Source organism: Oncorhynchus mykiss, chromosome 16 (genome assembly GCF_013265735.2).
Source record: "Oncorhynchus mykiss isolate Arlee chromosome 16, USDA_OmykA_1.1, whole genome shotgun sequence".
Classification (NCBI taxonomy): domain Eukaryota; kingdom Metazoa; phylum Chordata; class Actinopteri; order Salmoniformes; family Salmonidae; genus Oncorhynchus; species Oncorhynchus mykiss.
Genome location: NC_048580.1, coordinates 47,977,734 through 48,005,088, shown reverse-complemented (window position 1 = coordinate 48,005,088; position 27,355 = coordinate 47,977,734). Strand labels below are relative to the sequence as shown.

Here is a 27,355-nt window from a genome sequence, read left to right as displayed (position 1 = left end):
AGCATGTGTTTGAGCAGAACAGAGCCCATATACACCCACAGTATATTAGGTACACCACCCCGTTGACAAAAATGAATCGCTCCTACAGTGAGTCACGTGGCCGTGGCAGACAGGCGTCGAGGAATTCCGTTAATGTTCAATTAAACGTTAGGATGGGCAAAACGAGTGACCTAAGCGACTGAGTGTGGTATGATCGTCGGTGCCAGGCGCACCAGATCCAGTATTTCAAAAATAGCCTCACTCCAGGGCTTTTGACGCACGACAGTGTCTAGGGCTTACCGAGAATGGTGCCACAAACAAAAAACATCCAGTCAGCGGCAGTCCTGTGAGCGAAAACAGCTCGTTGATGAGAGAGGTCGAAGGAAAATGGGCTACCTAAAACTGATCAGTGAGTGTATATAAGCAGGTGTGAGAAGAGATCAGCATGACTCTAATGTGCCTGTGGGCAATCCTTCTCTGCAATATATTCTCAAATGTAAATATAGAAATACAACCATCTAGTCAGTGGGTAGTGCAGTAAAGCATTAAACTCCAGCAAAGTCTGAAACCACACTGAATGATGGCATGGCATTGGCAACCCAGTTCTGGAAGACAGACCCTCACCCCCTCCATGGGCCCCTCCCTGCAGTCCGGTCAGCTAGGCCAACTATATACAGTAGCTGACCTAACAGAGTATCAGTTGATATGGGGCTACAACAGCTGCATGCCACCCTGTGTGCTCCCTTCACTTTAGGCAGTCACCCAGGGACAGTATCAATAATGTTGAACTTCTCTGGGATATTCGGGACGGTAGCATCCCACCCCGCCAACAGCTAGTGAAAGTGCAGGGAACCAAATTAAAAACAACAAAAATCTCAATTAGACTTCCTCAAGCATACAAGTATTTTACACCATTTTAAAGATAAAATTCTCGTTAAGCCAGCCACACTGTCTGATTTTAAAAAGGCTTTACAGCGAAAGCACCACAAATGATTATGTTAGGTCACCACCAAGTCACAGAAAAACACAGCCATTTTTCCAGCCAAAGAGTGTCACAAAAAGCAGAAATATAGATAAAATGAATCCCTAACCTTTGATGATCTTCATCAGATGACACTCATAGGACATCATGTTACACAAAACATGTATGTTTTGTTCAATAAGGTGCATATTTATATCCAAAAATCTCATTTTACATTGGCATGTTATGTTCAGTAGTTCCAAAACATGTGGTGATTTTGCAGAGAGCCACATCAATTTACAGAAATACTCATAATAAACATTGATACAAGATACAACTATTATACATGGAACTTTAGATAAACTTCTCCTTAATGCAACCGCTGTGTCAGATTTCAAATCAACTTTACGGAAAAAGCACACCATGCAACAATCTGAGTACGGCGCTCAGAGACCAAAACAGCCAAAGAGATATCCGCCATGTTGTGGAGTCAAAATTAGTCAAAAATAGCATTATAAATATTAACTTACCTTTGATGATCTTCATCAGAATGCACTCCCAGGAATCCCAGTTCCACAATAAATGTTTGATTTGTGCGATAAAGTCCACCATTTCTGTCCAAATACCTCCTTTTGTTAGGACGTTTGGTAAACAAATCCAAACGAGCGTGCAAGTCCAGCCGAAAGGTCGGACGAAAAGTCCAAAAAGTTATATTACAGGTCGTAGAAACATGTCAAACGAAGTATAGAATCAATCTTTAGGATGTTTTTATCATAAATCTTCAATAATTTTCCAACTGGAGAATTCCTCCTGTAGAAAAGCAATGGGACGCAAGCTAACTTTCACATGACCGAGCGTAACGATCTCATGGCAATCTGCCAGACACCTGGCTCAATCCCCTCTCATTCGCCCCCACTTCACAGTAGAAGCATCAAACAAGGTTCTAAAGACTGTTGACATCTAGTGGAAGCCTTAGGAAGTGCAAAATGACCCCACAGACACTGTATGTTGGAATGGCAATGAGTAGAAAAACTACAAACCTCAGATTGCCCACTTCCTGGTTGGGTTTTTCTCAGGTTTTCACCTGCCATATGAGTTATGTTATACTCACAGACATCATTCAATGAGTTTTAGAAACTTCAGAGTGTTTTCTATCCAAATATACCAATTATATGCATATTCTAGCTTTTATGGCCGAGTAGCAGGTAGTTTACTCTGGGCACCTTATTCATCCAAGCTACTCAATTCTGCCCCCCAGTCACCAAGAAGTGAACTTAATTTACCAGAAGATCTGCCCCATACACAATGAAATCATTATTTAAACACTACATCCAACATTTTAGTATAGTACAGTAAAGTATAGTAATAGCTAAGCTTAAACCATTTGAACATACTTTGGTGAGCAAATGACTCTGTAGCTGTCAAACACTTGGGTTTTCAGCCATTACAGTCACCCACATATGGCTCAGTGTAAACTACAATTCTGACCCTGGGTTTTAACGTTTAGAAACGTCAATAATAATCGCTTTCTAAAACGGTTTTCGAAACATATGCTGATATGCCCTTTATCATTCATGTCTGCGAGAAATCATCTTTAAAATAATTAAAGATAGTGTAGCAGTTTGGCACAGATCCATACACTGTGTGTGCCTCTAGTTGATGAACTACACTTCCCGCCCAGTTACACGCAGGTGTTATTTGGCACGCTAGCAGGGCTGGGGAGTAACTGACTAAATGTATCAATTACATGTAATCTGATTACAAAACATTTTTTACGTTGCTAGCAAAAATATTGTAATCAGATTACAGAATACAAATTTTAAAAAGGAAATGATTAATTATTGGATTACATTTAAATTAAGAAAGGATGTTTGCAACAACAATGACATTCAATTCAGCATTGAAAAAAGGCACAAGTGTTTCTTGGATCCTTCTTGTGTTCTTCTGATGCCTCACTAACGGAAAACAGTAATTTACACTGTAATTGTAGGTATTATCAACAGTAAAATAATAAATAAAAAATCGGAAAAGTTTAACTGTAGCATACTGTAAATTGTGCTTTGTGGGAAAAATGCTGCATTTCAAATGGTGCTGTAATTCCACCCCACAGAATACAGTACCGTACCCACTAGTGGGTGCATGGTATTGTTGTCTCTGTCTCATTAACATATTGAGGTGTGCATTGTAAGAGGCTACATTTGTTACACCTGTGAGTGAGAATGCTGTACCAATTTAACTCCTATGTGGTTTTAGTGCCCCATCAATAACAAATGTTTAGAGGAAAGATTGGAGTGGCAGAAAGTCTTAACCCTTAAATGTTTGATTATTTTGACCTGTCCTTTTGGTCTGTTTTGCCCTGTAGTCGCTGCCAGTTTGGAAGCCTTTGTTGAGGCCTCTATAAGTGCAAGTGATATAAAAACACCAAATAGTTATTAATATGCTGTAATTTATAAACACTTTACCAAGCAGCCAACCTGCTTCCACCAATCCTCAATAAATGTCATTAATTCATGCTGATTACGGTAGAATTTACATTTTACAGTATAATACAGTATTGTAGGTCTACTGTTTGTCATTACACAGTACTTGCTTTGATACCATATTTATATTACAGGAACAATACTGTAATATGAAATACAGAATTTTACTTGCCATCGAGCTGCTTGTAAGTTAATATGAAATTCATGGCAACCACTTAACAGGAAAGTAATCCAAAAGTAACTGAAAGTAATCAGATTGTGTTACTGAATTTGAATAATCCAAACGTTACTGCTGAAAATTTGACAGCTAACTAGTAAAGGATTACATTTAGAAAGTAACCTACCCAACACTGCACGCTAGATTGCCACCTGTGCTAGTTAGCTATCTATAGCTGTGTTCGAACACTCATACTACCCAGACTAACCGTACTATTTGTGACGTGAATTTAGTATATATATCATATTTATTCTTATTGATCATGGTATGGATATAGTTAGTAAGCCAAAAGTTCCCGGATGTTGTACTAAATTCGCCAAAATATGAAGTATACATGCAGAGGATACTGTTTCTGTACTTCAGGGACCATAATGCAATTCTTCAGGAAACGGACGTGGTTTCACATCGCTTTCAGATTTGAAGAAAATATGCAGCCGAAGTCCAACAATAGCAGATACAAATTCATTGCTTTAACTAATTATAACAAATGTTTAAAAAAAAATTCTGCAATGTATTAAAGTAATTACTTTTCAAATAAGTTACCTTACACGTTATGTTGGCTAACAATTTGTTAGTTACGCTGTCCTTACGTACCATAGCATATCATTACAGCAGTATGTACTGGTATGTTAGCTAGCTACTTATACATCAAACTTGCCAGTATATTAACTAAAAGCTATCCAACTTGTAAGTTTGAAAATAAAAGAGAGCCGCACACTCAAGGAACTCAGATGCAAAAATTTAATTACCAACGTTTCGACAGCCAAGCTGTCTTCATCAGGGTATAATCACAAACACTGCGGAATGACTCGTTTATATAGTGTCAAAAGACACAGGTGTCTGTAATCATGGCCAAGAGTGGCCTAATATCATTGGTTAATTCTCAAATATTAAAATGGCATACAAAGAACAGCATACAAACAACAAATGGATATCATATGATCATAGATTCATTTTAGACTACACAAGCTTACAAACAATTACAATGGCAAAGTCACAATAATCACAAGAATGGCTTCAGATCAAAGTCTACGTTGAGACCGAAGGGAGCAAGGGTTTTTATATTAAACATCCAGGCAGCCTCTCATTTTAACAATAAATGATCAAGGTCACCCCCTCTCCTAGGGAGGGTGACATGTTCGATGCCAATATAACGCAGAGACGAAATCGAGTGGCCTGCCTCCAAGAAGTGGGCCGCAACTGGATAAGTAAAGTTTTTACACCTAATGGTGCTACGATGCTCTGAGATACATACTTTTAATTTGCGCTTTGTTTTACCCACATAATTTTTACCACAAGGACAAGTTATAAGATCAATAACTGCCTTAGTGGAGCACGTAATAACACCTTTGATTGGGATCGATTTCCCTGTTTGTGGGTGTTTGAAGGATCTACATTTATAAGTGCCATTGTATTGAGCACAGCCATTACACTTGAAATTTCCATCCAGTAGGGGCGCAAATAGACGTTGTTCGGGAATATCTTGGGGTGGTAAATCAGTGTAACAATTGGTCTCTGAGATTTCTGCCCCGCGAGAATACGACCAAGGGAAGGTCCGAAAACACATTACGGAGACTATCATCGGATTTTAGGATGTGCCAATGTTTGTGAACAATTCCCTTAATTTGTTCAGAGCACTTTGAATAGCGGGTAGTTAGAACGCAAGAATGAGTCTTTTTGCGAGACTGACCTTGAAAAAGGTCATGTCTCGTTTTGTTTTGAATTTTCTCAATGGCAATATTAATCTGATCATTCTTGTAGCCCCTCTCCTTGAACTTTCTTTGCGTCTCAGCCATATTTCTGTCGAAATCTGATTGTTTTTTGCAAATTCTTTTGATTCGACAGAATTGGCTGTAGGGCAAACTATTTTTCAAGGGAAGTGGGTGACAACTATCAGCCCTCAACAAACTGTTACGATCAGTAGGCTTCCTGTAAAGATCAGTGTATAGAACATTATCTTCACACAAGATCAGATTGCATAGTAAATCTCAAATGATCCATAGAACAAAAATATCATCAATATACCGTTTCCAAATAATGATGTTAGGCAAGAAAACATTTTTGAGAGGATTGAAAATAGACTTTTCGGCCATGTAACCCACATACAAATTAGCATAGTTAGGAGCCATGGGAGATCCCATAGCAGTACCCTTCGTCTGAATAAATAAATCATTTAGAAACATGAAATAGTTATGTGTGACTACTATTTCAGCCAATGTTATAATGCATGCACTGGAAGGTAGTTCAATAGGGTCACGTTGCAGAAGAAAATGTTCCATAGCTTCAATACCGCCCTCGTGTGTAATATTTGTGTATAACGACTCAACATCAAAAGTAACTAACAAGGTAATCTCAGGGAGAGGATCAAAAGATTCAATGATAGAGATCATACTGCTGGTATCCTTTACAAATGAGGGGAGCTGTTCTGCGAGTGGCCTAATAAAAAAGTCAACAAAAGTAGATAGAGGGCCGTTACTGCATCAATGCCCGCTACAAAAGGGTGCCCTGGAGGTTTTGTAACATTCTTGTGTAATTTCGGCAAAGTATAGAAAGTGGCAATTTTAGGGTGTTGAATAGCCAAAAAGTCATGTTCTTTTTTGGTTATCTGACCAGAACTTAAATACCCATCTAGGACAGTAAAGATAGTATTCTGAAATTGGGAAGTAGGGTCACTTCTGAGTTTCTTGTAAAAGGTGTTGTCAAGCAGTTGTCTATGACACTCATTTACATAAGCTGCCCTATCCATGACTACAACCGACCCACCCTTATCAGCAGGACGAATAAGGACTGACGTATCGGATTGTAAATCAAGCAAAGCTAGTTTTTCATCCTTAGGTAAATTATGGAAAAATTTGGACTCCTGTTTGTTCTTCAGGAGAAGTCCAACATCTTTTTCCACAAGTCTGCAATATGTCTCGATAGAGTGATTGCGATTGGCTGGAGGTATATAATAACTCGTGCTTCTAAAAGGAGTCGGAGTATGTGCAGGAGAGCAACCTACTGGTTCAATAGAAGTGTAAGAATTAGGGGAGCTAAAGTATTCCATTAAACGGATGTTTCTAAAAAACTTAAACATGTCTACCTTAACATCAAAATCATTGCACTGGGTTGTAGGCACAAAAGATAACGCTTTATTAAGCAAAGAGAAATTGGCAGGGCTCAATATCTTGCTTGATAAATTAAAGACACTCAGTCCCGTGGGTTCTGGGACCGTGTGAACAGTCTCCTCTGCCTCTGATAGTTGTTTCTTCTTACCCCGTCGGGTGCGGCATCTCGTCGATGCGCGTGCCTGCGGCCACCTCCGCCCTTCCGTCCTTTCAGTCTCTCGTTGAATAAAAAACGACCACTGGAAGCCGATGAGGCGCTGGTTGTGGAGCGTTGATCAAACGGGGGTGGATCGAAGTAAGCGTCGTCACTCCTGCGTCTGTCATGAGAGGGGGGGACCAGGTTTAAGATCAATAAAGGACCTCAGGACCTCCCTTGTCAGGGTTTCTCCAGAAGTAGACTTTATCCTCGGCCTTATCTTTTTTGTCTTGGTTCAATTTCTTGATTTTAAGTTCCTTTATTTCTGTAGTCAACTTGTTCTGGAGCGCTTGGTTAGTTTTCATCCGTTCATTGAATATGCCATCATCATTAACAGCTATTTGTAGAGCTGTGCGTTTGTCTTTAATCGTGTTATCCATTTCAATAAAATCCTTTTTCAACTGGTCAACAATTAATTTCATTAAATCAATAGAGCATTTGTTCAGGATGGCACACCAGCGCTCACAGAAATCATCTGTGCGCTGTCCCAATGATGGTTCTTTTTGAATAATACCTTGACGGACATAATCACTAAGAGTGACGAAATGTAGATGCATTCTCGTCTGGCGTTTAGATAAATGTAACAGTTCTTTCGAGAGGTCAGATTTACCTCCCGGCATGTCACAAAAGGACTCCGACACAATTATCTTATTTTAATTTTATTTATTTCACCTTTATTTAACCAGGTAGGCAAGTTGAGAACAAGTTCTCATTTACAATTGCGACCTGGCCAAGATAAAGCAAAGCAGTTCGACACATACAGCAACACAGAGTTACACATGGAGTAAAACAAACATACAGTCAATAATACAGTAGAAACAAGTCTATATACGATGTGAGCAAATGAGTTGAGATAAGGGAGGTAAAGGCAAAAAAAGGCCATGGTGGCAAAGTAAATACAATATAGCAAGTAAAACACTGGAATGGCAGATTTGCAGTGGAAAAATGTGCAAAGTAAAAATAAAAAAAATAATGGGGTGCAAAGGAGCAAAATAAATAAAATAAATACAGTATGGAAAGAGGTAGTTGTTTGGGCTAAATTATAGATGGGCTATGTACAGGTGCAGTAATCTGTGAGCTGCTCTGACAGCTGGTGCTTAAAGCTAGTGAGGGAGATAACTGGAAACACTTTCAGAGATTTTTGTAGTTCGTTCCAGTTATTGGCAGCAGAGAACTGGAAGGAGAGGCGGCCAAAGAAATAATTGGTTTTGGGGGTGACCAGAGAGATATACCTGCTGGAGAGCGTGCTACAGGTGGGTGATGCTATGGTGACCAGCGAGCTGAGATAAGGGGGGACTTTACCTAGCAGGGTCTTGTAGATGACCTGGAGCCAGTGGGTTTGGCGACGAGTATGAAGCAAGGGCCAGCCAACGAGAGCGTACAGGTCGCAGTGGTGGTAGACTGTGATAGACTGCATCCAATTTGTTGAGTAGGGTATTGGAGGCTATTTTGTAAATTACATCGCCGAAGTCGAGGATTGGTAGGATGGTCAGTTTTACAAAGGTATGTTTGGCAGCATGAGTGAAGGATGCTTTGTTGCAAAATAGGAAGCCAATTCTAGATTTAACTTTGGATTGGAGATGTTTGATGTGGGTCTGGAAGGAGAGTTTACAGTCTAACCAGACATCTAGGTATTTGTAGTTGTCCACGTATTCTAAGTCAGAGCCGTCCAGAGTAGTGATGTTGGACAGGTGGGCAGGTGCAGACAGCGATCGGTTGAAGAGCATGCATTTAGTTTTACTTGTATTTAAGAGCAATTGGAGACCACGGAAGGAGAGTTGTATGGCATTGAAGCTTGCCTGGAGGGTTGTTAACACAGTGTCCAAAGAAGGGCCAGTATACAGAATGGTGTCGTCTGCGTAGTGATGGATCAGAGACTCACCAGCAGCAAGAGCGACATCATTGATGTATACAGAGAAGAGAGTTGGTCCAAGAATTGAACCCTGTGGCACCCCCATAGACTGCCAGAGGTCCGGATAACAGATCCTCCCATTTGACACACTGAACTCTATCAGAGAAGTAGTTGGTGAACCAGGCGAGGCAATCATTTGAGAAACCAAGGCTGTTGAGTCTGCCAATAAGAATGTTTTGATTGACAGAGTTGAAAGCCTTGGCCAGATTAATGAATACGGCTGCACAGTAATGTTTCTTATCGATGGCGGTTAAGATATCGTTTAGGACCTTGAGCGTGGCTGAGGTGCACCCATGACCAGCTCTGAAACCAGTTTGCATAGGAGAGAGGGTATGGTGAGATTCGAAATGGTCGGTAATCTGTTTGTTGACTTGGCTTTCGAAGACCTTAGAAAGACAGGGTAGGATAGATATAGATCTGTAGCAGTTTGGGTCAAGAGTGTCCCCCCCTTTGAAGAGGGGGATGACCGCAGCTGCTTTCCAATTTTTGGGAATCTCAGACGACACAAAAGAGAGGTTGAACAGGCTAGTAATAGGGGTGGCAACAATTTCGGCAGATCATTTAGAAAGAAAGGGTCCAGATTGTCTAGCCCGGCTGATTTGTAGGGGTCCAGATTTTGCAGCTCTTTCAGAACATCAGCTGACTGGATTTGGGAGAAGGAGAAATGGGGAAGGCTTGGGCGAGTTGCTGTGGGGGGTGCAGTGCTGTTGACCGGGGTAGGGGTAGCCAGGTGGAAAGCATGGCCAGCCGTAGAAAAATGCTTATTGAAATTCTCAATTATAGTGGATTTATCAGTGGTGACCGTGTCTCCTATCTTCAGTGCCGTGGGCAGCTGGGAGGAGGTGTTCTTATTCTCCATGGACTTTACAGTGTCCCAGAACTTTTTTGAGTTAGTGTTGCAGGAAGCAAATTTCTAGCCTTGGCTTTTTTAACTGCCTGTGTATATTGGTTTCCGAGCTTCCCTGAAAAGCTGCATATCACGGGGGCTGTTCGATGCTAATGCAGAACGCCATAGGATTTTTTTGTGTTGGTTAAGGGCAGTCAGGTCTGGGGAGAACCAAGGGCTATATCTGTTCCTGGTTCTACATTTCTTGAATGGGGCATGCTTATTTAAGATGGCATCCTCTACTGACGGGATGAGATCAATATCCTTCCAGGATACCCCGGCCAGGTCGATTAGAAAGGCCTGCTCGCTGAAGTGTTTCAGGGAGCGTTTGACAGTGATGAGTGGAGGTCGTTTGACCGCTGACCCATTACGGATGCAGGTAATGAGGTAGTGATCGCTGAGATCTTGGTTGAAGACAGCAGAGGTGTATTTGGAGGGCGAATTAGTTAGGATGACATTATGAGGGTGCCCGTGTTTACTGATTTAGGGTTGTACCTGGTAGGTTCATTGATAATTTGTGTGAGATTGAGGGCATCAAGCTTAGATTGTAGGATGGCTGGGGTGTTAAGCATGTTCCAGTTTAGGTCGCCTAGCAGCACGAGCTCTGAAGATAGATGGGGGGCAATCAGTTGGTAGGTATGATAGGATGTGAATACAGTGGAGGTAAACCTAGGTATTGAGTGATGATGAGAGAGATATTGTCTCTAAAAACATCATTGAAACCAGGAGATGTCATCGCATGTGTGGGTGGTGGAACTAATAGGTTGGTTAAGGTGTAGTGAGCAGGACTAGAGGCTCTACAGGGAAATAAACCAATAAACACTAACCAGAACAGCAATGGACAAGGCATGTTGACATTAAGGAGAGGCATGCTTAGTCGAGTAATCAAAAGGGTCCCGTGAGTAGTGAGGTTGGTTGGGGTCACGGCGATTCAGACAACTAGCCGGGCCATCGGTAGCAAGCTATCATAGGATGGAGGTCTGTTTTTAGCCACCTCGTGCGTTTCCGTCGGTAGGATTAGTGGGGTTCCGTGTGGTAGAGGGGATCAATCCAATTCACAAAAAATATATATATAGTTATAGAGGCCCAAGAAGAAAAAAATAAGTGTCCGATAGATCTTTTCAGATAGCAGCCGATAAGACAGCTAACGATTAGCGGGCCGCAGATGGGCGTTCAGGTAACGTCGCGACGGAGGAGCCAGCTGGATAACTCCCTCGGGCAGATAAAGTCGGTAGTCCAGTTGTGAAGACCTGGTGGGGCTCTTATCACGCTCCCTTTGGCTATATTCAAAGTAATCTTGTATGGGTCTATGACCAGTGTCAGGAAAATAATTATAATTTGGCATCGTTTAAGAGCTTTTTTGTTGGTAGAGTGCTGTTTACTGGGTAACAATATAGAAGAAAAAGTAATGTACACCTATTTAGGCAAGGTGCTGGCTAGCGGAGTAGAAAACTTGAAAATAAAAGAGAGCCGCACACTCTAGGAGCTCAGATGCAAAAATGTAATTACCAACGTTGAGACAGCCAAGCTGTCTTCATCAGGGTATAATCACAAACACTGCGAAATGACTCGTTTCTTCTAGATTATCCAACTTGTAAGGTCAGAACGCTCAAATCAACGCTACTCCTCGGGCCCGAGCATCCAGTGAGCACTCCGAGAGTGAAACACTCTGAATTTACGAGCGCACTCTGGCACTCCAGATTTGAATTTAAGAACACACCCTAAGTTGTAAAATGTTTAACTAGTAATTTGTTATGCTAACTAGCTAGCAAGAGGTTGCATAGCAACAGCATCAACTTCCGGTAGACTGGCAAAGAGCTAGTACGCTCAACTGAAAGGATACTGTTCCATTTACAGTACACTAAAATTAACTAATAGTATTTAGTATACAGTACATTAGTATGGGTATTCAAACACATATTGTTTTCTGTAAACAAGCACTGTAACATGAAGATATGGCCGTGTGGGAACACTGAACCTATAAAAGGCATGTAGTAATTTACCTTTTGTTTTTGTTTAATGATTTCTTGGTGATATGATCCTTAACAAAACTATCGTCAATAGGTGCAAGGATGCATCAGGACTGCAGATTTGGCCAATGCAATAAATTGCAATGTCCGTACTGTGAGATGCCTAAGACAGCGCTACAGGGAGACAGGACGGACAGCTGATCGTCCTCGCAGTGGCAGACCACATGTAACAACACCTGCACAGGATCATACCTGCGTGACAGGTACAGGATGGCAACAACAACTGCCCGAGTTACATCAGGAACGCACACTCCCTCCATCAGTGCTCAGACTGTCCGCAATAGGCTGAGAGAGGCTGGACTAAGGGCTTGTAGGCCTGTTGTAAGGCAGGTCCTCACCAGACATCACCAGCAACAACGTTGCCTATGGGCACAAACCCATCGTCGCTGGACCAGACAGGACTGGCAAAAAGTGCTCTTCACTGATGAGTCGCGATTTTGTCTCACAAGGGGTGATGGTCGGATTCGCATTTATCGTCGAAAGAATGAGTGTTACACCGAGGCCTGTACTCTGGAGCTTGATCGATTAGGAGGTGGAGGGTCCGTCATGGTCTGGGGGGGGTGTCACAGCATCATCGGACTGAGCTTGTTGTCATTGCAGGCAAACTCAACGCTGTGCGTTACAGGGAAGACATCCCCCTCCCTCATGTGGTACCCTTCCTGCAGGCTCATCCTGACATGACCCTCCAGCATGACAATGCCACCAGCCATACTGCTCGTTCTGTCCGAGATTTCCTGCAAGACAGGATTGTCAGTGTTCTGGATCTCAATCCCACTGAGCACGTCTGGGACGTGTTGGATCGGAGGGTGATGGCTAGGGCCATTCCCCCCCTGAAATGTCTGGGATCTTGCAGGTGCCTTGGTGGAAGAGTGGGGTAACATCTCACAGCAAGAACTGGCAAATCTGGTGCAGTCCATGAGGAGAAGATGCACTGCAGTACTTAATGCAGCTGGTGGCCACACCAGATTCTGACTATTACTGTTGACCCCCCCTTTGTTCAGGGACACATTATTCAATTTCTGTTCATCACGTCTATGGAACTTGTTCAGTTTATGTCTCAGTTGTTGAATCTTGTTATGTTCATACAAATATTTACACATGTTAAGTTTGCTGAAAATAAATGCAGTTGACAGTGAGAGAAGTTTCTTTTTTTGCTGAGTTTAGAAAGATCAATTGATCTAGATCAGAAGAACACACATCTACAACAATGTATATAAAACAGTTTTGGCTTGATTCTCAAGCCTTGAGGATTAGTAAAGCCATTCACTCGAGCTACTTAATACAAATAGTTATCTGTCCTATTGACATGACAGTTCTACTCACTGTGGGCATTCCGAGTCTTTTCAGTGAGCCGACTCATTTTGGTCCGTTCAAGTAAAAGTGTTCAAAATACTTAAATCGACCTAGAACCATGAAAACAAATAGCAAATCCTTCATGTAAATCCCAAGAGGTGGAATACCATTATGTCAGATTGTGAAATGCTCGTTCAAATACATTTAGTATTTTTTTCTACGCACTGTCTTGGACTTTCACAATGTCTTGCTGGTCATCTTCCTCGTCTCTAGAGATATCTGGAGCATTTTTTTGACTGATGTGTTTCAATTATAGTTTCATATGGACTTGCGCTCTGCCGCAGGAAGCGTAACATTGTGGGCTATCAACTCCGACTTAGTCTTGGCTTGGAGAACTGAGCGGGGTCTTCTACGAACATCGGCATGTCACGTGTTGAGCAACAGACCAAAATAAACACCAAGCAATATGCCAACTTGTTTACAAGCTACTCAAGTAGAAGACGTCCAATGTCAATGATCCAGCAATAGTTGCTAGCTACATCGTCAACCTGCTGGTAAACCAACAACACACTAGTCACTTGATATGCCAGCTCAATTAGCATTTGGTAGCATTGCCTTTCAAATAGTTTAACTTGGGTCAAATGTTTCAGGTAACCTTCCACAAGCTTCCCACAATAAGTTGGGTGAATTTTGGCCCATTCCTCCTGACAAAGCTGGTGTAACTGAGTCAGGTTTGTAAGGCCTCCTTGCTCGCACATGATTTTTCAGTTACGCCCACACATTTTCTATAGGATTGAGGTCAGGGCTTTGTGATGGCCACTCCAACACCTTGACTTTGTTGTCTCTAAGCCATTTTGCCACAACTTTGGAAGTATACTTGGGGTCATTGTCTATTTGGAAGACACATTTGCGACCAAGCTTTAACTTCCTGACTGATGTCTTGAGATGTTGCTTCAATATATCCACGTAATTTTCCATCCTCATGAAGCCATCTATTTTGTGAAGTGCACCAATCCCTCCTGCAGCAAAGCACCCCCACAACATGATGCTGCCACCCCGTGCTTCACGGTTGGGAGGGTGTTCTTCGGCTTGCAAGCCTCCCCCTTTTTCCTCCAAACATAACGATGGTCATTATGGCCAAACAGTTCTATTTTTGTTTCATCAGACGAGAGGACATTTCTCCAAACAGTACAGTCTTTGTTCCCATGTGCTTTTGCAAACCATAGTCTGGCTTTTATATGGCGGTTTTGGAGCAGTGGCTTCTTCCTTGCTGAGCGGCCTTTCAGGTTATGTCGATATAGGACTCGTTTTACTGTGGATATAGGTACACCTGTTTCCTCCAGCATCTTCACAGGGTCCTTTGCTGTTGTTCTGGGATTGATTTGCACTTTTCGCACCAAACTTCATTCATCTCTAGGAGACAGAATGGGTCTCCTTCCTAAGCGGTATAACGGCTGCATGGTCCCATGGTGTTTATACTTGCGTACTATTGTTTGTACAGATGAACGTGGTACCTTCAGGCATTTGGAAATTGCTCCCAAGGATGAACCAGACTTGTGGAGGTCTACAATTTGGAGGTCTTGGCTAATTTCTTTTGATTTTCCCATGATGTCAAGCAAAGAGGCACTGCGTTTGAAGGTAGGCTTTGAAATACATCCACAGGCACACCCACAATTGACTCAAATGATGTCATTTAGCCTATCAGAAGTTTCTAAAGCTGTGACATATTTTTCTGGAATTTTCCAAGCTGTTTAAAGGCACAGTCAACTTGAGCGCCAAATCTAGGACCAAAAGTATCCTTAACAGCTTCTACCCCCAAGCCATAAGACTGCTGAACAATTAATCAAACGGCCACCGGACTATTTATATTGACACCCCCCCCTACATGTACACTGCTGCTACTCGCTGTTTATTATTTATGCATAGTCACTTCACCCCTACCTACATGTACAAATTACTTTACTGACTTTATTCTCCCCATGGGGAAATTTTGTTGCAGTGTCATGTAAGTTAGTCTAGCCAGCTATCTAAACTTGTGCCCAGGGGCCCTGACCTCCAGGGGGGCCCCATTAATTTTGTTTGTCACTCTCACTTAGATATTATTAACATGTCATAAGTCTTGGCAAAATGTGTAGAATTTCAGGAAATTGTCTTTAAAACTGCAAAAACTACAACACAAAGGATAGCCTAAAGCAGAAACATAATACAGTGCTGTGAAAAAGTATTTGCCCCCTTCCTGATTTCTTTTTTTGTTGCACATTTATCACACTTAAATGTTTCAGATCATCAAACACATTTTAATATTACGCAAAGAGAAAACACAAAATGCAGTTTTTAAGTGATCATTTTGTTTATTAAGGGAAAAAAGCTATCCGAACCTTCATGGCCCTATGTGACAAAGTGATTGCCCCCCCTTGTTAAATCATGAATTTACTGTGGTTAATCACATTTTTTGGAAAGTTGAGTTCAATTTCACTAGCCACACCCAGGCCTGATTACTGCCAGACCTGTCAAATCAAGAAATCACTTAAATAGAACCTGTATGACAAAATGAAGTAGGCCAAAAGATCTGAAAAAAAAGACATCATGCTGCGATCCAAAGAAATTCAGGAACAGATGAGAAACAAAGTAATTGACATCTATCAGTCTGGAAAGGGTTACAAAGCCATTTCTAAAGCTTTGGGACTCCAGCGAACCACGGTGACAGGCCTTTTTCCACAAATGGAGAAAATTTGGAACATTGGTGAAACTTCCCAGAAGTGGCCGGCCTACCAAAATTACCCCAAGAGCGCAGCGACGACTAATCCAAGAGGTCACAAAAGAACCCACAACAACATCTAAAGAACTGCAGGCCTCACTTGCCTCAGTTAAGGTCAGTGTTCATGACTCAACCATAAGAAAGAGACGGGGCAAAAATGGCATCCATGGCAGAGTTCCAAGGCGAAAACCACTGCTGAAAAAATAACGTAAAGGCTCGTCTCACTTTTGGCAAAAAACATCTTGTCACGTCCTGACCATAGAGAGCCCTTATTGTCTATGGGGGAGTAGGTCAGGGCGTGACTGGGGGTTTAGTCTAGTTTATTATTTCTATGTGGGGTTCTAGTTTTGTTTTTCTATGTTGGTTATTTAGTATGATTCCCAATTAAAGGCAGCTGGTAATCGTTGTCTCTAATTGGGGATCATATTTAAGTAGCATTTTTTCCACCTGTGTTTTGTGGGATATTGTTTGTGTAGTTGCATGTTAGCACTCCATTGTCGTCACGTTTCGTTGATTCTTTTGTTGTGTGGTTCACTTACTTTAAATAAAAAGATGTGGAATCCAGATCACGCTGCACGTTGGTCCGAGTATGCTTCCAACGATCGTGACACATCTTGATGATCCCAAAGACTTTTGGGAAAATATTCTGTGGACTGATGAGACAAAATTTTAACTTTTTGGAAGGTGTGCGTCCCGTTACATCTGGCGTAAAAGTAACACAGCATTTCAGAAAAATAACATCATACCAACAGTCAAATATGGTGGTGGTAGTGTGATGGTCTGGGGCTGCTTCAAGACCTGGACGACTTGCTGTGATTGATGGAACCATGAATTCTGCTCTCTACCAAAAAAATCCTGAAGGAGAATGTCCGGCCATTAGTTTGTGACCTCAAGCTGAAGCGCACTTGGGTTCTGCAGCAGGACAATGATCCAAAACACAACAGCAAGTCCACCTCTGAATGGCTTAAACAAAATGAAGGTTTTGGAGTGGCCTAGTCAAAGTCCGGACTTGAATCCAATTGAGATGCTGTGGCGTGACCTTAAAAAGGCGGTTCATGCTCAAAAACCCTCCAATGTGGCTGAATTAAAACAATTCTGCAAAGAAGAGTGGGCCAAAATTCCTCCACAGCGATGTGAAAGACTCATAGCTAGTTATTGAAAACACTTGATTGCAGTTGTTGCTGCTGAGGGTGGCACAACCAGTTATTAGGTTTAGGGGGCAATTACTTTTTCACATAGGGCCATGAAGGTTCGGATAGCTTTTTTCCCTTAATAAATGAAATCATCACTTAAAAACTGCATTTTGTGTTTACTTGGGTTATCTTTGTGTAATGTTTAAAATGGTTTGATCTCAAACATTTAAGTGTGACAAATGTGCAAAAAAATAAGAAATCAGGAAGGGGGCAAATACTTTTTCACAGCACTTGTTCCTAAATGATGGACAGCTGATTAGTTTCATTTTCAGATAGGACATTTGGACTTTTCAGTTAATTGATGATGAGCCTGTTGTTGATTTTGAGACATTATTTTGTGATATAAATAAAGTACAATAATAAACGGGGCTATGAATTTCTGCAAGTGATAGGGGAAAAGTGATATTCCTTCATCATGGTCTATGTTTAGGATACAGTCAGTACCCTTGTTGCATTTCCACTCTGTACCCAATGGCTTTAAACCCTATATGACATACCAGAGAGAAATCACATAGGAATAGAAAGCCATAGAACACAGGCATGGCCAAAGGATCAGAGAAAACATCAAACTACTAAATAATCCCAATGTGCTTATTTTGTTTATTAGCTTCCCAAATGATATGCAGCAATATGTTCAATGCCGTGTGGCACACTTATGATTTTGATATCAGAAGCTAAAAAATAGGAATAATCAGGGCAGGTTGCAGGGAGGCAGTGCTCAGGATTTAAAACTCACATATCCATGAATAATTAACCAAAGGAACTGAACTGGTAGTATTCAACTGGGGCCTCGGAGGAATTAAATGATAGTATCTTATTATGTTTTTCTTTTTTCAACTGATCCCTCAGTGAACAAATGAGAATTGTGTTTTGGACAGAGCAAACCCAATTCAATGCTTTAGTCTAAAATATCCTCCTATCTCAAACATTTAATTTCCAAGGGTAATTACAGACAATAATCTTTGATGAAAAAAAAAACACTGCTTTCAGTCAATGTCTGAAGGGAAAAGGTAGAACGTTAATCAAAAGGGGGTTTGTGGTTTAAAGGGAAGCAGTGAATACAAGAAGGTTTACGTAAACAGTCCTTTCTGTTCAGTGGCAGGCCTCTTCCTGACTTTTGGAACCACTGACAAAGGATTAGAAAATGACCTCAGCATTGATTCATTCATGACTGAGACACAGAGAACTAAGCAGATTTGGGCAATTAACTAAATCTTTGTGCAAACAGATAGAGGCCGTATTTGGGATTGGGAACAGGACGATAAGCTTTAGTTGCATGGACATAATTCTGCCCATTTTAAGTTACAGTGTCTTCAGAAAGTATTCACACCCCTTTGACTTTTCCCGCATTTTGTTGTTAAAGCCTGAATTGAGATTTTGTGTCATTGGCCTGCACACAATATCCCATAATGTCAATGTGGAATTATTTTTTTAGACAATTTTACAAATTAATAAAAAATGAAAAGCTGAAATGTCCCGAGTCAATAAGTATTCAACCCCTTTGTTATGGCAAGCCTAAATAAATTCATGAGTAAAAATGGACTTAATCAGTCAAACAACAAGTTGCATGGACTCCCTCTGTGTGCAATAATAGTGTTTAACATGATTTTTAATTACTACCTCATGTACTCCACACATACAATTATCTGTAAGGTCCCTCAGTCGAGCAGTGAATTTCAAACCCAGATGCAACCACAAAGACCAGGGGAGGTTTTCCAATGCCTCGCAATTAAGAACACCTATTGGTAGATGGGTAAATTAAGTAAAAAAGCAGACATTCAATATCCCTTTGAGCATGGTGGTTATTAAGTACTCTTGGATTGTGTATTGACACACCCAGTCACTACAAAGATACAGGTGTCCTTCCTACCTCAATTGCTTTAGAGGAAGGAAACTGCTCAGGGATTCACCATGAGGCCAATGGGGACTTTAAAACAGTTGCGGAGTTGGCTGTGATAGAAGAAAACTGAGGATGGATCAACAACATTGTAGTTACTCCACAAAACGAACCTAAATGAAGGAAGCTTGTACAGAATAAAAAATATTCCAAAACATGCATCCTGTTTACAATAAGACACTAAAGTCAAACTGCAAAAAATGCAGCAAATAAATTAACTTTGTTCTGAATATAAAGCATTATGTTTGTGGCAAATCCAATACAACATATCACTGAGTACCACTCTTCATATTTTCAAGCATGGTGGTGGCTGCATCATGTTATGGGTATGCTTGTCATCAGCAAAGTCTAGGGAGATTTTGGGGATAAAAATAAACGGAATAGAGCTAATTCACCTTTCAGCAGGACAATAACCTAAAATACAAGACCAAATATACACAGGAGTTGCTTACCAAGATGACATTGAATGTTCCAGAGTCACCTACTTAGATGGCAAGAATTGGAAATGGCTGTTTAGCAATGATCGACAACCAACTTGACAGAGCTTGAAGAATTGAACAAAGAATGTGCAAATATTGTACACTCCGGGTGTGCAAAGCTCTTTGATACTTACCCAGAAAGACGTACAGCTGTAATCACTGCCAGAGGTGATTATAGTTTGTATTGACTCAGGGGGTTGAATACTTATATAATCAAGATATATTACGATTTGTTCATATTTGTTTTGCAAATGTTATATTTTGTCTTCCACTTTGACATTACAGAGTATTTTGTGTATATTATTGATAAAAAAATACAATTAAATCCTTCTTAATCCCACCTTAAAACAAAATGTGCACTGTATGTAAGGCACTGTCTGCTATTTTCAGAGACTCTTGGCCTTGTTCAATCAAAGATGGTAGCCTAACTGGGTCTTCCAGGATAGGTCCAATACAACAATATCCCCACTCAGCGAGAAAATATTTGCACACAAAATAATTTTAAAAACTATGCAATAGAAAGGATTTTTCTTCATTTACAAACCAATTCCCTATACCGCATACCCAAAATACATAGAGATAAACATCTGAACACATTATTTAACAAAGGGGCCAACTATACTTACCATTAGTGCGATGTCTTCTGTGCAGCTCTTCTGGCTGAAACGCATACGCAAATCACTGTTAACTCTCCCCTTCTCCCCATGTTTCTATTGGTCTGTACCAGTCAGAAACTTCCCATGTACACTTTTTTAGGGGTTAATCAAGCTGCCCATCTCTGCTGAGGAAAAAGTACAAAACATACAAATCCTGGATGATCTAGTCTAGCTCAGAGAAGAAAATGGGCAACTGAGGAGGACAGAGGCAGTATTTGTTGACATTGTATCGAGTGGCATTTGAGGCACAGGGGGGCCAGGTATTTGTCAGTCAGTGTTCAGGGTTTCTGGTGCTTGCTGTGTCTCCAACTCAAACAACAAAAGACCCATTGAGGCAAACAGTTTTTTTTCTTCTTCTCTGAACTCAAAGCTTCCTGTAGGGATGTGACTGTCCACTGCAGAGCAGGGCTTATGTGTTAGCCAGTCTCAAGTTATTCAGGCAAAACACAAAAAGGGTATGACGTTTATAGACTGCCAAGCAGCTTTGTTCTTTGACCATATGGGGGTTGTATATGGCTGTATTATAGTTGCAAAACAGCCAGGCCCTCTTAAGACAGGAAGTGTACAGAGTACAGGCCAATATGCAACAGAGCTAAGGCTACAGTACATTCAGAGCTTTCCTTGTCATATGTTCCTGGATTTAATGATTTAGATATGAAGGCCCTACAGTACCTAACATTCTATAATAATGTTCTTCTGGCCAGGTAACTTACCATCTTGCCTGCCATTGTCTCACTGTCCCATCTCATTATTATTCTGTTCTAATAGTCTCCCTGCCAGCCTGGGTGAACATTTCATTTGGCCCGCAGACATTAGATGGCTATTATTGGTGAGAATATTCCCTGCTCACTTTATTGGAAATCAGTGAGCTCTCACAACCCTAGCGTCTGCTTTCCCCAGACACCAAATTCAAACCCTGAGTTGACAGGCCCCTCTGGCCCCCTCCGTCCTCCAGATCCCTTAACTCCAGGGAGCCTACTGATGCATGTCTTGGCATAAATTAGCAAGGCCTCTGCTCTGTTTTGCTGTGTGTGTCAGACACTGGCCAGAAGATAAGGTGAATCTCAGGGAGGAGGATTAGCGCTAATCCCAAACATCCTACAACGTTTAATCTCTACTGGGAGCCAATTGGAGTAATTGTCACACTGTCTCACACACCAGATGTGTATGTCTGTGTGTTTGTAATCACATACCAGGTGTGTATCTGTCTATAGAGTAATGGACTAAACAACATAGAACATAGAAAAAGAGACATCTAAGTGCAGAGGTTCTGGGTTGTATTTAATGGGGCCCTTCACTATTACAATGCAGGATAAGATACATTCCATCATTTGCAGTTGCGTTTTAAACTCTGTGATTTAAACCGAAACCATCTCACAGAGGTTTTTACTTGTTTCCCCCATTACACAGGAATAAAGGACAGCACCCAAATGTCCAGCCAGTCACATTACAACCCACTATTCATTCAATACACATGCACCTACTACTGTCAGCCTACACAGTCACTATCACAGGCAAACAGTGCATTCTGTAAGCAGCAGAACAACTATAAGATCCTCTTGTTTGAAACTGCATTTAATTCAGAAAACAATTACCAATGAATGTAGAATTAGTTTATACGTACAGTTAAAATACAAAATAATGGCATAGCCCATAGTTTACTGATAGACAGATTTATTCTTTGTAATAAATCTCTCACTTACCTCCATTTCCTCCTCCTCTGGCTGTGTCCACGCTAGAGCGAGAATGGCATCCCTTCACTGACACTGTATAGAGAGACAATGGGTAATGGGGGGAGGAGTTCATGTGTGAGCTGGAGGAGAAAGTGGTAGAGGGAGTAAAGCAGAATGAAAACGGAAAGAGGGAGAGCTTTGCAGGATCAATTGCAGCAAATACTTACAAATTCATAAATCTGACAAAACGCTGCTGGAGTGGCAATTTTAGAAATCCCAGTTGCGGTGTCGGAGAATAATCAAGAAAAAATCGCTCTTCTCATGGGGATATGAAAGGGGGAAAATACAAGGACTGGGAGAGAGAAAGGGTCCTGGCTTTAAACAAATCCCCTTCTTAAATGGGGTTCTTTGAATGAGAGTTCTTAAGATTCCGAGTTGGCAGTGTGCCCATGTGTGTTGGATGGTGAGGATAAAAGAGAGGGTTGTAGGGGGGCATCTATTGTGTGAGTCCCCTTCCTTTCAACCCTGGAACTCCAGTTGATCTTTGCAGGTGGCGGATAGCTGCTGAATCTTCCCAAAGATTCATTGTTTATTAACCTCTGGGTTGGAAGGTTTTTTTTGTACATTTTGTTTCATCTGTTACATTGTAACTGCCGACATTGACATGAACTTTGATATCTTCTCCCAGCACAGAAAAGTAGTGGATTGACATGGAAGAAAAGAGCAGGCAAATGGAACATGTCTGAGAGAAGCAGTGGGACTCAAATCAATGCAGAAAAATCCTGGTATCCTCATTGCTCAGAGAGCTTTTTCACTATTCTTTGTTCAGGCCGTCTTTCTTCCTTCTTTGTCCTCTTTAAGAGTCCTCATCACTGGCAGAGGGAGAATGCCGCTTGCGGTGCAGGGATGAAGACAGCAGGCACTGTGCCCCGCTCTTAGCCACATTCTCTCTCTACCTCACCTTTCTCCTCCTCTCTCCATCCGCTTCCCCTGTTAACACATTCCCCTCTGCTTTTAAAAAACTGGGTGAAGGGAAGGGGGGTAGAAAATTAGCTACTCTATAAGTAAGAACAAGAGGAGAGAAATAAAGTGGAAGAAACCAGAGGGAGAATAAAAGGGAATTGTTAAAGATTTAATGAGTGAAAAGGTTTAGGACATGATGTCATGACAACTTGTTCATCGCTGTAGATATTCTGATGAGAAAAAAATAAGTAAAATAGAGTAGGTTGGAGAATGGTTAGAGGGGAGTAATGAAACTGCTTCCCTCGCTCTGCATCCCCACTCTACTCCCTGTCTGCCTGCATCCCCACTCTACTCCCTGTCTGCCTGCATCCCCACTCTACTCCCTGTCTGCCTGCATCCCCACTCTACTCCCTGTCTGCCTGCATCCCCACTCTACTCCCTGTCTGCCTGCATCCCCACTCTACTCCCTGTCTGCCTGCATCCCCACTCTACTCCCTGTCTGCCTGAATCCCCACTCTACTCCCTGTCTGCCTGCATCCTGCACAGCTTGTACTGCATCAGTGCTTCTAGAAAAGCCCGCACTCAGTCCCCCCCCCCCCCCCCCCGGCCCCCACTCTACTCTCTCTCCTCTCTCCTCACTTTCCCTCAAATAGATGCACAGGCTCAGTTCATTACTGTTCACCAGGTCTCCCTGAGATGCGCTTCACTGCTCTACTCACTATGGCTGAGTGCAGGGGAGGAGAGGGAAGGGTGGAGGTAGAGAGGGAAAGAAATGTTGTAATAGAGGAGAATAAATCACAATATACTTATCTCTGTCCAGATGTCTGTAAAAAACACTTCCTAGACTGTAGTGTGTGATGCCTCATCTGGTGGTTTGTTTTTCTGTTGTGTGACCACATATACAGTTTCCAGGTAAACAACAATGCTAGTTTTATCCTAATCAGCACCACCCCTATTATCTCTGTGTCTGGCAACAAATGCAGACAGCTAATGGAGTTTTCTGCTGTTTGGATTGAATCTCCACTGCTACTGCACATTACAGATGTATATGTTCATGCATGGACATTGTTAAAACGCTTAGGCCTTTTGTGCATGATATGCATAAATACTTGACACATCAATCTACAGTGCCTTGCGAAAGTATTCGCCCCCCTTGAACTTTGCGACCTTTTGCCACATTTCAGGCTTCAAACATAAAGATATAAAACTGTATTTTTTTGTGAAGAATCAACAACAAGTGGGACACAATCATGAAGTGGAACGACATTTATTGGATATTTCAAACTTTTTGTAACAAATCAAAAACTGAAAAATTGGGCGTGCAAAATTATTCAGCCCCTTTACTTTCAGAGCAGCAAACTCTCTCCAGAAGTTCAGTGAGGATCTCTGAATGATCCAATGTTGACCTAAATGACTAATGATGATAAATACAATCCACCTGTGTGTAATCAAGTCTCCGTATAAATGCACCTGCACTGTGATAGTCTCAGAGGTCCATTAAAAGCGCAGAGAGCATCATGAAGAACAAGGAACACACCAGGCAGGTCCGAGATACTGTTGTGAAGAAGTTTAAAGCCGGATTTGGATACAAAAAGATTTCCCAAGCTTTAAACATCCCAAGGAGCACTGTGCAAGCGATAATATTGAAATGGAAGGAGTATCAGACCACTGCAAATCTACCAAGACCTGGCCGTCCCTCTAAACTTTCAGCTCATACAAGGAGAAGACTGATCAGAGATGCAGCCAAGAGGCCCATGATCACTCTGGATGAACTGCAGAGATCTACAGCTGAGGTGGGTGACTGTCCATAGGACAACAATCAGTCGTATATTGCACAAATCTGGCCTTTATGGAAGAGTGGCAAGAAGAAAGCCATTTCTTAAAGATATCCATAAAAATTGTCGTTTAAAGTTTGCCACAAGCCACCTGGGAGACACACCAAACATGTGGAAGAAGGTGCTCTGGTCAGATGAAACCAAAATTGAACTTTTTGGCAACAATGCAAAACGTTATGTTTGGCGTAAAAGCAACACAGCTGAACACACCATCCCCACTGTCAAACATGGTGGTGGCAGCATCATGGTTTGGGCCTGCTTTTCTTCAGCAGGGACAGGGAAGATGGTTAAAATTGATGGGAAGATGGATGGAGCCAAATACAGGACCATTCTGGAAGAAAACCTGATGGAGTCTGCAAAAGACCTGAGACTGGGACGGAGATTTGTCTTCCAACAAGACAATGATCCAAAACATAAAGCTAAATCTACAATGGAATGGTTCAAAAATAAACATATCCAGGTGTTAGAATGGCCAAGTCAAAGTCCAGACCTGAATCCAATCGAGAATCTGTGGAAAGAACTGAAAACTGCTGTTCACAAATGTCTCCATCCAACCTCACTGAGCTCGAGCTGTTTTGCAAGGAGGAAATGGGAAAAAATGTCAGTCTCTCGATGTGCAAAACTGATAGAGACATACCCCAAGCGACTTACAGCTGTAATCGCAGCAAAAGGTGGCGCTACAAAGTATTAACTTAAGGGGACTGAATAATTTTGCACGCCCAATTTTTCAGTTTTTGATTTGTTAAAAAAGTTTGAAATATCCAATAAATGTCGTTCCACTTCATGATTGTGTCCCACTTGTTGTTGATTCTTCACTAAAAAATACAGTTTTATATCTTTATGTTTGAAGCCTGAAATGTGGCAAAAGGTCGCAAAGTTCAAGGGGGCCGAATACTTTCGCAAGGCACTGTAGTCTAGTGTTACATCCATTTTGGGAAATCTCCCCTTCCACATAAACTAATCCTCTGTCATGTGTCACCCTTACTTTTTCCTCTTCCAACATTTTGTTTTATCAGTGTAAGGAGGAGAGCTATAGATTTTGTAGCCCTTTCAAAATGGAATCCCACTAAAACTAGAGTTCACTAGATATGAACTCTTAAAAGATACCGGGAAAAATACCTTTGACATAAAAGTGCGCTTTGTCAAGAACAATTGTAATATTATGGCTCTTCAAAAAAATCAACAAACAGTATGTCTTAAAGAGGATCTTGATATGATGATGCAGTGAGCTCCAAAAGTTTTGGAACAGTGACACATTTTTGTTGTTTTTTTGGCTTTGTACTCCAGCACTTTGGATTTGAAATGACACAATGACTATGAGGTTAAAGTGCAGACTGTCAGCTTTAATTTGAGGGTATTTTCATCCATATCGGGTTAACCTTTTAGAAATTACAGCACTTTTTGTAAATAGTCCCCCCATTGTAGGGGACCAAAAGTATTGGGACAAATGTACTTATGCATTTTAAAGTAGTCAAAAGTGTAGTATTTGGTCCCATATTCCTAGCATGCAATGATTACATTAAGCTTGTGACTTTTGCTGTTTGTTTTGATTGCGTTTCAGATTATTTTGTGCCCAATAGAAATGAATGTTAAATCATGTGTTTTGTCATTTTGGAGTCACTTTTAATTGTAAATAAGAATAATATATTTCTAAACACTTCTACATTAATGTGGATGCTACCATGATTACCGATTAGTCCTGAATGAATCGTGATGAATGATGAGTGAAAAAGTTACAGATGCACAAATATCATACTCCCCCAAAAATGCTAACCTCCTCAGTTATTGAAATGATGAGAGGTTAGCATGTCTTGGGGGTATGATATTTGTGCGTCTGTAACATTCTCACTCATCATTAAATATAATTATTCAGGAGAGGGGAGGGAGAGGAGGCCTGAGACACTTATCTGTAGTTTATGCCGTCTACAGTAACTTTGACGTTGATGTGGCCAGCATACCAAATGTCAGAAGGCTTCAAGGAGGGGGGTGTGTGCCAATGCGACAGACTGAGACAAAAGAGAGGTTGACGGGGAGAAAATAAATGAGAGCTTGACTCATGGGCATTAATCCGGAGAGAAATTAAAAACTGTCTGCCAGTACAGTCTTTCATTTAATCTGATCAATAATGTATGGATCAAGATACGTGACAGAGACTTTGTCTGCCATTTAGAGTGTAAAGGTGTTCATCTGTGAAACGTTCAGTATCAGAGACATCTGATTTGCAATCAGCATATTTTCTTTTAGCTAAATCTATTTACAGAAAATCTACTATGTCTAAATAAATCGTGCCGTGTCATAATATTATTTCATTTCTACATTCGGTCACCAATTGAATTAAGAAGGGCCCGTCTTGATGTTGAGGAAACACCACGTGTGTACCATTAAGTGTTGAAAGTCAGCAATCTCTACCCCAGAACTCTACTATAATCAGAGCTTTAGTGAACAAGTGGCACTTTGTTAGACCTGCTGTTTTGATGATGTAGTGGATGGTAACTCTGGGATATGATAAATACAACTATTTACACTTAAAGTGATACTTCAGGTTTTTTTCAATGATGCCCTTTATTCCCCAGAGTCCGATTAACCTGTAAATTGAATTTTATGTCTCTGCGTGCAGTTTGAAGGATGTAGCTAACTAGCGTTATGACTGGAAGTCTATGGTAACTGCTAGCATGCTACTAGATACCATAGACTTCCAGTAATTGCGCCAATGGCATTGGTTTGCGAAACTACCTCTAACTTCCTTCATACTGGATGCAGAGACATAAAAGGGTTATCCATTCATTTGTATGTCACAGGGAAGTAGAGACAAATCCCGAGGTTTCCCTTTAATAAAAAAA

The 27,355-nt window shown here is 41.2% G+C and overlaps 1 long non-coding RNA gene across 1 annotated transcript; it reads right to left on the bottom strand.

Moving 5' to 3' along the window:
• Positions 1 to 16,357: 16,357 nt before the first annotated feature.
• On the bottom strand, positions 16,358 to 23,230 carry LOC118939548. The gene is made up of 4 exons (XR_005036535.1): positions 21,945 to 23,230; positions 21,748 to 21,810; positions 20,015 to 20,048; positions 16,358 to 16,472 (listed from the first exon to the last, which is right to left on the bottom strand). It is a non-coding gene; the product is annotated as an uncharacterized LOC118939548 (long non-coding RNA).
• Positions 23,231 to 27,355: the final 4,125 nt, after the last annotated feature.